The following is a 13,558-nucleotide window of genomic DNA, read 5'->3' as shown; positions in this document are numbered from 1 at the left end:
TGACTGAGGTAAGAGTTTATCATGTTTAATTTTCGTAATTGGTGTGGTTTAAGACTCTAGAGGCATGATTTATAGTTTTGGAAGCCATGGTTTAAGTTTTAGGAATTTGAAACTCAAGATAGGATCTTGGGTGTGCTTGTGTGATTGGGGTTGTTTATGATGTTTATAGGTTGTTAAAGGGTTCATTTGGGGTTTTGAATTGATTTTTTGGGCTTAGGTACTTGTTTGGGATGATTTGGAATGGTTTAGGCTCAAGAAAAATGCAAGGAAAAACCCAGATTTATGGGCTCGCGAAGGAGCGCCGCGGCTCTGTTCTTGGGAGCCGCGACGCGAGGCTGATTCTGGGCAGGGCAAGCTCTCTGACTTGCTGGGCGCCGCGGCCCTCTAGGGCAGCGCCGCGACGCTAGGCCAATTTCAGAGCATGGGATTTTGCAATTTTGAGCCTTTGCTCCGGGGGTTCGGGGGATGTCTTCGGTGCATTGTTTTAGGGATTTAGGGGATTCCGAGAGTGTGGGATTGGTCCCGGGAAGTAATTTTGGGTTGGTTAGTGATAAAGGATGTTTCATGTGTTGTGACTAGGTCTTTGGAGAGGCTCAGGGTAGAGGACCGTGCTCGCGGCATTGGGGCATCGGAAGCTCGGGATACAGGTAAGAAAACTGCACCCGACTATATGTTGTGATGGGACTAAGTGCTCCCGAGAATTGTATCGTGTCAATGATGGTATTACGCCATGGGACATGTAAAAGCGGCCTAAGAGTGCCGTACATAATATCAGCGCACAGGGTGCGGCTTGGCCACTGGTAGCCGAGGACAGCTTAGTAATCACTGAGCCCGGTTTAAGCGGGCCGGGGTCAGTGGGATAACGGAGGGGGTAGCCTGAGGGTGCCAGCCCTAGTTGTCATTTGTGAACTGTAAATGATATGAGTTGACATGCGTAATATGTGGAATACTTGATTAAACTGAATAGTTATATGGCTGAGATTATGTGATGCAATGTGAGATGTTTACTTGTCTGCTAATTGTTTATGCTCTGTTGTTGTTGTGTTTTCTTGCTGGGCCTTGGCTCACGGGTGCTACGTGGTGCAGGTAAAGGCAAGGGCAAGCTGGACCAATCCTGAGGTGGAGAGCTGCAGGGTTGAATGTGCATAGCCATCTGTTCGATCACCATGGTCGAGGCGTGGGTCAGGACAGGGATTACCTAACTGCTTGTTTTGCCTTAGTATGGCTGGTTATTGTATCTGAACCTTATAACTTTTGTAAATGGTCTTTAAACTGATATTTTTGGGATCCCGTGTAAACAAATAATGTTTCTTAATGAAAATGTGGCTTTTTGAGACTAAAACATTTTAAACCCTAGTTCTTTTATAGTTTCGATGACACGCTTTCAATTGATTCACTTGATTAGCAAGTCTGGCACTTTATTAACACACAGTGTAACGGTCTTGGCTATCTATTTTGAAACAAGTGATAAATTGCAATTAAGGTATTGTGACGGGTATTCTAATTGTGATGAGAAATAGAACCTAGGTTAAATGAATTGCATGCTTAATGAATTTGTTGCCTAGATTAACCTGTTTCCACAAAGTGTAATGCTTTTACTAGGTTAAATAGATTGCATGCTTAATGGGTTTATTGTTGGGTAAAAAGGGTTAATTAAGAGCGCTTAGCTTTAATTAATTATATTAGGCAAACTGGGATAATTGACTTCTTAAGTGTTATCTGTGGGGTATATAGTTTAATTGGGAATAGGGAATATTATTCATCATTGTTGATAGATTGATTGTTGAAGGTGGAGAGTAATTCTTGACTATTTCTTTAATATCGTTATATCCTTAGTTATTCAATCATTGATATTTATTTCATTTTATGTTTTCAGCTATTAAAACTAAATCCCCTTTTTAATTTTAATCTAGTATTAGCATTGGTCTAGAATTAACTGTCGGCGTTGGGGTCAATAGCGACAGTCAAAAGCAACGATGAATGTTATTAGCTGTCGGCGTTGGTCTCTATGCCTACAGTTTTTAACTGTCGGCGTAGAGTCATACTAAGCAACTACGACAGTCATCAGTCAACAGAGTTGACTGTCGTGGTTGGGTGTCGGGAAAGCCCAGTTTTGTAGTAGTGAGTGAGAGTGAGGGTGAGGGTGCGAGGACGGTGGCGGTGCGGCTACAATCAGCTGGATGAGATCGAGAGTGAGGGTGAGGGTGAGGGTGAGGGTGCGGCGACGGTGGCGGTGAGGCTGAGAACGAGAGTGAGGGTGAGGGTGAGGGTGCAGCGGCGGTGCGGCGGCGGTGAGGCTAAGATCGAGAGTGAGAGTGATAGTGAGGGTGAGGGTGCAACGGCGACGGTGGCGGTGAAGCTGAGATCGAGAGTGAGGGTGAGGGTGCAGCGGCGGTGCGGCGGTGGTGAGGCTGAGATCAAGAGTGAGAGTGAGAGTGAGAGTGAGGGTGAGGTCTGCGGCAATAAATAAATCGAAACTATAAGGCAAAGAGGAAAATGAGGGCTTGCGGCTGTGTAATTAGGTTTTATGCAGTTGAGGAGAATGATAAAATGTATCATGGGCAACATTCTATAATATTAGGGGCGACACGTCGCCCCTAATAATTTTCAGAAATGGGGAAAATTTCTCAACATCAGGGGCGATTTATACCAATACCAGGGGCGACTAATGATGTGTCGCCCCTGATTTCTAGAATATTAGGGGCGACGTGTCGCCCCTAATAATTTTCACAAATGGCGAAAAATTCTCAACATCAGGGGCGACTTATACCAATATCAGGGGCGACTAATGATGTGTCGCCCCTAATAAGTTTCACAAATGGCGAAAATTTCTCAACATCAGGAGCGATTTATACCAATATCAGGGGCGACTAATGATGTGTCGCCCCTGATTTCTAGAATATTAAGGGCGACGTGTCGCCCCTAATAATTTTCATAAATGGCGAAAATTTCTCAACATCAGGGGCGACTTTATACCAATATTAGGGGCGACTAATGATGTGTCGCCCCTGATTTCTAGAATATTAGGGGCGACGTGTCGCCCCTAGTAATTTTCACAAAATGGCGAAAATTTCTCAACATCAGGGGCGACTTATACCAATATCAGGGGCGACTAATGATATGTCGCCCCTAATAATTTTCACAAAATGGCGAAAATTTCTCAACATCAGGGGCGACTTATACCAATATCAGGGGCGACTAATGATGTGTCGCCCCTGATTTCTAGAATATTAGGGGCGACGTGTCGGCCCTAATAATTTTCACAAATGGCGAAAATTTCTCAACATCAGGGGCGACTTATACCAATATCAGGGGCGACTAATGATGTGTCGCCCCTGATTTCTAGAATATTAGGGGCGACATATAGTCGCCCCTAATAGAGTCGCCTCTAAAACCAATATTTCTTGTAGTGTGAGTAACATAAAGGTTGACATTGATAAGTTTGATGGTACTGGGGATTACATGATTTGGAGGAGGAAGATCAGAGCACTCTTGGCTCAACAGAAGCTGTTAAGAGTACTGGAAGACCCAATTGAATGGCCAGAAGGCACTTCAAAAATTCAGAAGGAAGAATATTTGGAAATTGCTACTGGAATCCTAATTTTCAACTTATCAGATGCTATTATCATGATAGTGGACAAAGAAGAGACACCAGCAAAGATATGGAAGAAATTGGAGGAACAATTTCAACAGAAATCATTGACTAACAAGATCTATCTCAAAGAAAGGATTTTTGGCTTCAAGATGAGTCAATCTAAAACACTAGATCAAAATCTAGACGAATTTCTGAGAATGCATATTGAGCTTGCAAACTCAGGGGAGAATGAGGCACTTAGTGATGAGAACCAGGCCATCATCATACTGAATTCACTTCCAGAAACTTATAGGGAAGTGAAAACAGCTATAAAATATGGAAGAACCTCTATTACTCTTGATGAGGTTATATCTGCCCTAAAGTCAAAGGATCTGGAAATGAAAACTGAAAAAGGTGGTAGTTCTAATGGGGAACTAAACCTAAGTAGAGGCAGACCTACACAAAGGAAGCCATGGCATGGTAAAGGAAGGAGCCAAAGTCATAGTCACAACAGAGGTCCAAGTAAAGGGTACAACAACAATAGAGGGAGATCTAATTCAAGGGGGCCGCAAGACACAGAAGGATGCTATAATTGTGGGAAACCTGGACATTTCAAGAGAGATTGCTATTTCCTAAACAAGAATAGGAAGAACAAGTTCAATGGACAGATAGATAATCACAACTCAGAATCTCAAAACTCTAAACACAAACCAGATCACCAAAATGCAAATCTGAGTGACTGTTATGAAAATGGAGAAGTTTATATAGCTGGATCATCTTTCAAAGATGATTGGATATTAGATTCTGGATGTACCTTTCATATGACTAATAACAGATAATTTTTTATTGATTTCAAGGACTCTACAAAGGGCGAAGTGATTCAGGGAAATGATCAGAGTTGTGCTTTTGAAGGATCAGGAACAGTGGCATTCAAGATGCATGATGGAGTTACTAGATCCCTAACTGGAGTAAGGTATGTCCCTGACCTATCCAAAAACTTAATTTCACTAAGTGTGCTTGATGATTTGAAAATAGAAAGCAAGATTAAGGAAGGACAAATGAAGATTTGCAAAGGCTCAATGACCATCATGAAAGGAATCAAGAAGGAAGGGTTATACTACCTAATGGGAGAACCTATAGCCAGAAGCAACAACACAATAGGACAGAACAATGTATTACAAAATCCAGATGATGCTAAGGCAGTACTATGGCACAACAGACTGGGACACATAGCTGAGAAAGGATTACAAATTGTTAGTGAGCAACAATTGCTAGGAAAGGACAAAGTGAGCAAGGTGGAATTTTGTGAACACTGCATACTTGGAAAACACCATAGACTGAAATTTAAGACAGGTACACATAAATCTAAAGGTACTCTAGACTATATTCACTCAGATCTATGGGGCCCTGAAAAGACACCTACTCATGGAGGTAATGTTTATTTTTTATCAATTGTTGATGATTATTCTAGAAAGGTATGGGTGTTTTTACTTAAGAATAAAAATGATGCTTTTCAAAGATTTAAACACTGGAAAACACTTATTGAAAATATCACTAACAAAAGAATCAAAACCCTAAGGACAGATAATGGTTTAGAGTTCTGCAATAATGAATTTGACATGTTTTGTAGAGAAACAGGAATACAAAGGCACATAACAGTCATATTAACACCACAGCAGAATGGTGTGGCAGAAAGGATGAATAGAACCATTCTGAACAAAGCTAGATGCATGCCGATACAATCTGGACTGTCCCATGGTTTTTGGGGAGAAGCTGTGATGACATCTGCCTATCTTATAAACAGATGTCCATCCAGCGTGATTGAGTTCAAAACACCAGAGGAAAGGTGGTTTGGTAAACCACCTGATCTATCAAACCTAAAGGTATTTGGGTGTAGTGCTTATGTACACCAAAATATCCTGAAGGGGTAAAAGGGTATAGAGTATGGTTGAGGGAAAAGGGTGGTTTTAAAACTATTATTAGCAGGGATGTTATCTTTAAAGAAAATGAATTTCCTTGTTTATTTAAGACTAACTTTGCAGGTACTACAGACACTAACCATGCAGGAACAATACTGTTTGACCCTACCCTTTGGAGACTAGAAGACAAGGAGGAACATGATATAAATCAGGTGGAACCAGTTATAGAACAACCTGAACCAGATCCAGTTCAGGTGGAACATACAGGGAATTCAGATAGGGAAGAAACTCATACAGAGGAACAAAATGAGGATGAAACAGAAACAGTACAACAAGCAGAGAACCTAGAAGAATACCAACTTACTAGAGACAGGGAGGAGAGAGCCCCTAAACCTAATCCCAAGTACAGTTTCAACATTTGGAATGAAGACATAGCATATGCCTTCATGACAACTATGGAATCATTGAGTTCAGAACCCCAAACTTATGAAGAGGCTATGAGAGGACCTGATGCTAAGAAATAGTTCAAAGCTATGGATGAAGAAATGGTGTCCTTAAAGAAAAACAAGACCTGGATTATGGTTCTAAGGCCTAAAGGAAAAAGGGTAATAGCATGAAAATGGGTTTACAAACATAAGGAAGGCAGATTAAAGGGAGAACCTACAAGATTTAAAGCTAGACTAGTAACTAAGGGGTTTACACAGAAAGAGGGAGTGGACTACACAGAAATATTCTCACCAGTAGCTAAATACAAGACTATCAGAATCATGCTATCTTTGGCCAACCAGTTTGACATGGAAATTGATCAAATGGATGTTACTACAGCTTTCCTACATGGAGACCTAGAGAAGGATATCTATATGGAGCAACCTAAGGGGTTTGAAGTCAAAAGCAAAGAGGACAAGGTTTGCAAGCTGGTTAAGTCCCTCTATGGACTTAAACAGGCTCCAAGACAGTGGAATAAGAAGTTTGATACTTTTATGATAAAGCATGGGTTTAATAGAAGCTATCGTGACACTTGCCTATATTTTAAAGGAAGCACAATTCAGGATTTCATCTACTTACTCCTATATGTAGATGACATGTTAATCATAAGCCAGGAAAGATCAAAAGTAGATATGGTCAAAAATCTACTCAACACAGAATTTGAAATGAAGGACCTTGGTATTGCCACCAAGATCCTTGGAATAACAATCCTAAGGGAAAGGGATAAAGGAAAATTGGTTCTAAGGCAAGAGGACTACATTGAGAAGATTATAGACAAGTTTTCTATGAAAGATGCAAAGGTTGTTAAGCAACCAATAACCACTCAGTATACACTCTCTAAGGAACAGTGCCCTAAGACAGAAAAGGAGGCTGAGGAAATGAAGGATACACCTTATTCTAATGTAGTGGGATCTATTATGTACCTTATGGTGAGCACAAGACCTGACCTAGGCTATGCTATGAGTATACTTAGCAAATACATGGCAAATCCAGGAAAGGTTCACTGAATGGCCATGAAGTGGGTGTTCAGATACTTACTGGGAACAACTAAAGTGGGTCTAGTATACAAGAGACAGAATGCAAGTACAATAATAGAGGGATACAGTGACTCAGACTACACTACAACAATTATGCCCATATATTACATTAAAATATAGCATATTTTAATAAGTGTTATTGTCGCATGGTAATAGAAAAAGACACGAAAAATGGGCGGTAAATGAAATACATAGGCGCCAAATGAAACACAAAAGCAATCTCTAAGGTTGAATCCCTAATTACTCTACACGCCTCCTCTGTTTCTCTCTCACACTCAGTAACTCTCTCTCTCTCTCTCACTCGTTCAATCTTTCTTTCTTTCTCTCTGTTTGTTGCAGGTGTGTAACAAGGTGATGGGGCCTACGGCTTGGGTTGTGTGACAGGGAGGCTCGACTCTTGGGTCTACGGCGTGGCTGGCTCGTGGGTGCGATGGTGCTTGCGGCGGTGGGTCTACGGCGTGGCTCGACTCGTGGGTCTACCACAGACTTGTACCAGCTATCTGTTGTCTCTACAATCTGTTCCTGTTGTTTGTTGTCTTCCTCCGTCTCATCTACTACAACTTCCCTCCCCATGTTTTGCCGACTCTGACGGAGATTGAGTTGCAGAGCAATGGTCCAGCAGGCTGTACAAGGAGGAGCTCCAGCTGCTTACGCCCAAGAAATGGAGAGGCTAACCGCTAAAGAATCCCTTCTTCTTGCCGTGAGTCTCAAGTTTTAAGAATTTGTGTATTGTAGTTGATAAGACCTAGCATTTGAGCTTTGAATTTGGGAATATTTATTTATTCAGTTTAAGGATTCTGGGGGTTTTTCCAAGCTTCAATTTTTATGGGATTTTTACTTGTTCAAGCTAATCAGGTCGCCATTCTTGGAGGGTCGGTGGGATTTTTTTCAGGGCTGATGTCTTCCACGCAGTAGTTGAGGTGAGTCTTTCTTTGATTTAGAAAGCGATTTTTTCATTCTTTGTTTCAATTTGAAAATTTATTTGAACAGCTGATATTCCTTTTATACAGTATCTTTTATTTTCTGTCTTGATTTGATGAGTCTTGGAGAAAGTAGTCTAGAATAACTTGGGCTTCACTAAAACAAGATTACTTCAGACAATTTTGATAAGAGTTAACGGTTTCATTCTTGGTTATTGACGATTCCACTGACCGAAGTCTATAGTTGCCTCGATAAATTGCCCCAGGTCTATCCACACATCATAGTCTTCTTCTCCAGAGTCAAGTTTATATTATGTGGTCATACTAGAATTTTCTGTTGAAATTTCACCGTACTCCATTGTCTTCAGCATGCCAAGCGTCTTTAGAGCTACAATTATGTATCTTCGCAAAATTATGCATTAGCTGCAACACTGATTATAGAATCCATTTAATAACATATGCTATTATCTTTAAACGATCTGAAACCATGTCCACAAGCACAAATCTGGGTTCATTGCATTCATACAAAGAGGCATTGATTTCCTTTTGTTTCTAGCTTAACTCGGTCAACCCGTTTAGAAGAAGGGTCGGTGGTGCTAGAGTTAGCATAATTTGACTTTAAGAATGGTTAGTGAAACATTGAAAAGGGCGGTAACAATATAATAATCATAATCATCTGATGGCCAATTTTGAATTATGACATGTCTTATTTCAGTTTTGGGTCCGGGCAGGAAGAGGGCATCAACTTAATCGATTTTAGACTTGCATTTGATCCATATATAGGCATAGGTATTGCCATATTGTCTTTAATGGTAAGCATTTAACTTGAGAGGACTTAACTTGCGGCTCATTAGATTATTTTGCATATGCTTTTTCTTTTTGAACTTTCTCTCACTCTTTTCCCTCGTTGAAGAATAGCAAAATAAAAAGGGTAATCTTTATTTCTCCTTCGACATTGACAAAGAGTTTATGATTTTTGTTAATATTTTTCTACCAATTTTTGGCTTAGGTCTGGTTGTGTTATATGAAATTGATTTAGTTTATTGGTTAGGCTTCTTTGTTTGATGCTTTTGATAATTAATATGGTTTTTTTAAGAGTTACTATAAGCACTTATCAATGTTTTGGTAAAAGATGAAAGTATCTTTAGAATGGGTCCATTATTAAGAGTTGATCATTTATGCGCTAATTTCATCTAATATAAATATTCAACTGATTGCTTTTTGACACAGTGGTAATATAATATTTTGTATTGATTGCTTCAATGCTTTTAGCCAGGTCTTAATGAGAAATTAAAATGCATAAAGCAACATTCAATGTTGGAAGTTTCTTTGATTAATATTCAGGTTCAAGGTATTTGAGCTTTCTTACATGGGTTTCTTTATTTATGTATATATTAATCAACTAATGCCTTAAGGTCTTTCTAAGCAGTTGGAAAGAGCAACAATAGAAATAGAAAACTAATTCAGAATACAGAGCATAAAAAACAACCATATGCACATAAAACAGAAAGGAAAAAATGGCAACAGGTCTTCACACGTGATTATATTTTATCTAATTTACTTTGGAGTTTTATCTTCATATATAGCTATTTGTTGATTTGTTTATTAATTCTTCTATTAACTTTCATTCAATTTTTGGTCTCTTATTTATAGGTTAGGAAATCAATCAAAGAGACTGCCTTAATTCTCTCTAATGATGATGTTGATGGTGGCAGGGCTTGGCAAGGCGAGGTGTAGGCTCGATGGTATGTATCTCTTCTAACCAGTGATCAAGCTTGGCATTTTTTTAAGGTGCAACCTGTTGGCATAATCCTTTTTGTTGCTATCATGACTACACAAGGCATGATTCTATAGCTTGATTTCTTATAAGTTTTCACCATGTCATTTTAGCTTGTGATGAGTATTTCCATCTGTTATGGTGTATTCAATATTTTCATATGTTTTCTGTTAATTTTGTTTGCTTGTAGGGTCTACTTTTGTTTACAAAAAGTAACTTTTTTTCTTTGGTTGTCTTTCCAAATATAAATTCCCATTAGGACATTGCATATTATATAAAGGTAGATGCATAGAACTTTTAAAGAGCAGTTACTATGAATTAAGTGTGGTGCGATTATTATTTGGTTGTTATGCTAGTCACTTGTCCCTCCTTAGTGACTCTCATTGTCTATTTTGCCATTTCTGTCCTATTTTTTCTTAAGTTTTCTTAGTTCTGTTTCTGCTCTGATGTTGTTCTATTTTGATGTATTTATTTCATGTATAGGTATTATATATATACAAGGATATATGTACATCTATTTGTGTCTCCAGATTTAGTTCTTTCCCTCTCACCCACGATCTCATTCTCTCTCTTTCTTTCTCTGTTGTTGCAGATGTTAGCATGGAGGTGGGACTGTGGGGATGGTGTTGTAACAGCGGGGACTTCAATGCGACTAGGGTACCGTTGCTGTGAAGAAAATGGTTTATTTTGATTACATCCCCACTTATCTAAAAGGGTAATGACGATTTTTTATTCTTAGGCATCATCTTTGATTATTTTTTATAATAATTATTATATATTAAAATAACTCATGAGTTTGAAGAAAAATAATACAGTTTTGGTTTTTTCTTCTGTTTATCTGGATTTATGGCTTGATAGAGATGATAATGGGTTTTAAGTCTCAAATACAGTAGTTTTAAGGAAAAACTGAAGTTTAGGTTTATATTTTTGCATTGAATAGTATTTTTATTTTTTTCTATGAAGTTTCAGGAAAGATAAATACAACATTTAAATTTGTGATTAACTTATTTAGTTCTAGTTGGCCAAATTCTTAGACAATTCGCAGTTAATGTAATAGGGTGTTCATGTAAGATGTTAATGATGTTGGGTATTATGGTCTTGCAGCTAAGCTTTTATGGAGGGGTGCTGAGTGTTGGAATGAGTGTTTAAAGCTTTTGGGTGTTGCTGAAGCAGCAGAAGCATCAATGGATTCTGACCAGTTAAGCTCTGGAATTTCAGATTTTGATACTCACTTTCAAGGCCTCATAGTTCAGAAAAGGTCTGTTTCTCTCTTCTCTTTATATTTATATAACTGCAGTTGTCTCAACTTATTTCTATATTCTATTCCATATTTGTCATTTGTGAAATGTTCTGTTTTAACTAGTGTGAAGTATATGGTTGTTGTTGATGAATGGAATGCACTAGTACATAATGGAAAACTAGGCGAATAATGCATTCCATAATATTTTTTTACCAGTTATTATTTTTTGTTTTTAGTTTCCCTTTATTTGAAAATAAACAGCAACTTAAGCTATGAAACTGTTTTTTTTTAACAGAATATACTTTTTCTCCCTTCTTTGAACTTTCTTTGTTTCATGTACAAACCTTGTTGTTTCTTTTTCATAGTTTAGTTAGCAAGAGAGTAAATAAAAGGTTGTGCTTTTTATGATTGTTGTAGTTTAATTTGATGAATGTGTATATATGTCTATTTGCTAACTTAGGTAGCTGGAATTTATAGTGGTTATCTCTTGTTTATTTCTCTGAATTGGTATATTTTTTGAGTTATTTTATTTTGTTTCTTAATCATTGAGTTGTTATAATATATGACTTGAGTGTATTCTAGTTTCTTGTTTGGCCTTTTATTTTCTTGAGTTATTTGATTCCTTCTAGCTTTTCCTTTATTCTGAAGTTGTTTAGAGAGCAATATAAGGGAATTATTTTCTAAGTAGTTGCAAAGAGCAACAATAGAAATAGAAAACAAATTAAGAAAACAGGGCATAAAAAACAACTAGATGATTCTTTTTACTGCAATATGTGGAAACTTTTCGTTTGAGCAGTAGTTTTTATTCCCCTTCCCCATACGTTATTCTCATAATAGAGGGGATTTAGAGCAGTGATTGGTAATCCACCGCTTCAAAATAAAACCAAAACTTCCCCGTTAGTTAGTTACAATGCCCCAGCACTCGTACTTTCTCTCTCATTCATCACCACTGTCCTATACATATACATAATTCCTCTTGTTTTAATCTTATTGTGCTGTGAAATCATTTTCCCTTGCTTATACTCTTTATGCCTGGCATAATTTTTCTTTTATCATTTCATCTCTATAGGTACAATGTAGCAATTAAGTGTGCAACTATTACTCTTGCTGGGCACTCCTAACCAAAGTAGAATTATGAATATAGATTACTCTCTGTCATTTTAGATTTTTCTCTTAGAAATCCAAGTCTCTCATCTTTTTTTTCTGCAATTTTGGTAAAATCTGAATCTTTCTATTTTATTTCAATCTCTTGCCCTAAATTCTCTCCATTCAATTCTATTTCAGATTTTGTTTTTAGAAATTGGAAAATGTTGTTGAGCTGTGGGGTAAGCTCTTTTCACTCTGCTATTGTGTGACTTAATATGATTAAGATCTTGAGGTAATATCATTGATTTTATTATAATTATTTTATTTTGATGTTAATATATGTGTTGGCTATTGTGACTTAATATGATTAAGATCTTGTTTCCTAGTAGTGCATACAATGGAATAATACCAAATTCTGATTATATTACTAAGTTATTGAGAATTCAGTAGGAATATGCTTGCTCTTATAAACTCTAGTTAAGATTAAGTTGCATTGATTTGTATTTCCTTGTTTTAATATCAGTAAAGGACATATAGCTGTTTTTTTTATTATTTGAAAAAAAAAAACTTTGCTTGATTATGTTTGTAATGTATCAAGCCTTTTCTTGCTTTATGAAGAAAGTTATGAAACACTTTATGTCTTCATTGCTCCCTACTGTCTGAAAAACTATAATGTCTTAATGGCAGCAAGTTGTTTGACAAGTTTGATTTTATTTGCACTGTATTCTCTTTTCTTATTTATAGCTTTGGTAAGTTATAGTTTATATGATAGTTATGGGATTGGATTTGCATTCACTTGTTATATTATTTATTTATTTTAGTTTTCATCTTGCAGATGTTCCCAAGCTTTGTTTGAATCTTCATTTTGTTTTCTATTATGCTTATTTATATTTTGATATTTCTTTGCTAGTTGATTTTCTGGCATTTCAGGAACTTGTTACTGCTTGGGTTGTCATCTTGGCTTGCCTTGTCCATGGGTTTGTTACAGTCTTAGTTGCTAGTGAAGCTCATGCAATAACTCTGGCTGTTGAGGGTTTGTTAGGAGTTGTGTTTACAGTGGCTGCATTAACAAATGAAGCAATGGATGTTGGTGAGGTATTTTTTTTTTTGCTATAAGAGTTCTCTGATATGTCTACAAATTAGTTTATGAATTTTGACCTATATCTAATTTGTTCATGAAATTGTTTAAAAATCATGCTTTAAAGTTTAATTAAGTGCTTGTTCTCTTTGTTTAATTAACCCTGTTCAATCCCCAAATAACATCCAGCCATTTACTACAATTCAGAGTTGTTTCAGTTCTTGGCACAATGTTCCAGTGATATTTCATTATAAGTCTGTAAAAATTATAGTATAACATTCATTCATTATCTGGGCTAAATACATGTTAGTTTGGATTCCAAGTGGGTTAATGAAATCTTTTACAGGTCTTTGTTAATTTTTAAGCATCTCCATTTTTTTTTGTCTTTAGCACATATAATCATTAAGCTGTGCAAAATAGCTAGTGGTATGAGGTTCATCT

General features: G+C 37.3%; 1 long non-coding RNA gene across 1 annotated transcript; it reads left to right on the top strand.

Annotated features, from left to right (window-relative positions):
- Positions 1–9,029: 9,029 nt before the first annotated feature.
- On the top strand, positions 9,030–10,957 carry LOC133816095 (uncharacterized). The gene is made up of 3 exons (XR_009885009.1): positions 9,030–9,287; positions 9,590–9,681; positions 10,313–10,957. It is a non-coding gene; the product is annotated as an uncharacterized LOC133816095 (long non-coding RNA).
- Positions 10,958–13,558: the final 2,601 nt, after the last annotated feature.

The sequence above is a fragment of the Humulus lupulus genome, chromosome 2 (genome assembly GCF_963169125.1).
Source record: "Humulus lupulus chromosome 2, drHumLupu1.1, whole genome shotgun sequence".
Lineage (NCBI taxonomy): Eukaryota > Viridiplantae > Streptophyta > Magnoliopsida > Rosales > Cannabaceae > Humulus > Humulus lupulus.
The sequence above is the reverse complement of the archived record's forward strand: the minus strand, read 5'-3'. Positions and strand labels throughout refer to the sequence as shown.